This window comes from Nannobrachium achirus (assembly GCF_963921795.1).
Source record: "Nannobrachium achirus genome assembly, chromosome: 15".
Lineage (NCBI taxonomy): Eukaryota > Metazoa > Chordata > Actinopteri > Myctophiformes > Myctophidae > Nannobrachium > Nannobrachium achirus.
This window is the reverse complement of record NC_137822.1, coordinates 6118971-6120589: the sequence shown is the minus strand read 5'-3', so window position 1 is coordinate 6120589 and position 1619 is coordinate 6118971.

The window sequence follows — 1619 nt, the reverse complement described above, 5'->3', positions numbered from 1 at the left end:
AACTTGGCCAAGTCATGTTTATCCATCTTTATTTACATCTGCCCAACACTGCTGATTCATCCTGCCTTACTGGCAATGTTCTCATCGGAATGTTTGATTTCTGCCAAAAAAAGACTTAGGCCTAGGCCAGACGGAGCTGGATATGTCATATATGCCGGTTTTTCAGATATCCACATAGAAAAATATCTAGATCCACACAACAAAGATATCTAGGTCTAAAATAATCTCATTCCCCAGACCTCCACTAGGGGGACAAGCACACACACACAGTAAAGTCTTCAGAGATATCCGGGTTCCATGTCTACACGGATCCAGTGAATCGGATATTTTTCAATGTCTTAAAAAATATCCAGCTTCGTGTGGCTGCAAGCGCCAACAGCACAAAAAAATGTCTAGCTTCAGAAATATCCAGCTCTGCGTAGCCGGCACCTTAAAGAACTTCTGCCCAAGTCATTTTGGAATCAAACAAACATTCTGATGGCTGAGGACATAGTCAATTAGGCACAACAAAGCAGCAGTGTTAGGAGAGTAGAGTTAGGCAGAAATGTCAATTTGCAGAAAAATATTACTTGGGCAATTATGCTATGAGGCAGAACGTTATGGAACATTAGTAGTGGATAATGAAGGCCTTACAGAGTGGTGTCTTAATGAATAGACATTAAGCAAATTCCTTTATTTTCAAATAACTTCAACACCTAATTGTACCAGAGGTTAAATAGTATAGTTAAACTTGTAAAATCTAGTTAAGCTCTTAACATATACAAAATATGCTTTTAAAAATGTATTTAGAATCTGGTGACTTATAAAACTCAAAACAAAAATGAATTATCCGTTGCCAATTCTGTTGTTAAATGGTCTACATGGAATATTTGGTTGTAGACATTTGACAGCTTTGTGTAGGAGGTAAAGATTTGTTCCAAGGGAGAGAGAAAACTACAGCTATAAAAACATGATATAAAAAAAGAAAATCAATAGCACATTACAGTTTGACAGAACCTTTTTAGAAAGGGCTCATATATACTTTGCATCATCATCATAATCATCATTTATGAACGACTGAACGTTGTCCATTTACATTTTTGTATCGTCAACCTGAAGAGTCCTCGTTATAAATGCAATTATTGCTAAGCAGGGGAAGGAACCAGTGCAGGGAACAAACAAAAAAGTGTAAAAAAAGGAATAAAAAAAGCCAAAACGTTGTAGATCTACCACCCGCACTTGTGTAATGTGTACTGTGATCGCTTTCCGCAGGGAACAAACAAAAAAGTGTAAAAAAGGAATAAAAAAGCCAAAACGTTGTAGATCTGCCACCCGCACTTGTGTAATGTGTACTGTGATCGCTTTCCTCACCATCCTATTTTAAATAGAGAACAAATGCCCCCCAATCCAACAATCTAAAAAAAAAGAGGAAATGTTTTGAACAGTCAATCATGTGTATTTGCATGTGGGCAACCCCCTTTTCCGTGCTAAGCTGCAAACCAAAAATAAATGTGGTTCCTTCCGCTGTTGCCAAGTGCCACTAGGCTACCAGTTAAGAATAAACAGTATAAAAATGCCAAACAGCCACTACTACCACGCACATGCTGCGATAGCGCTAGCTTTTTAAAGGTTATACAAAA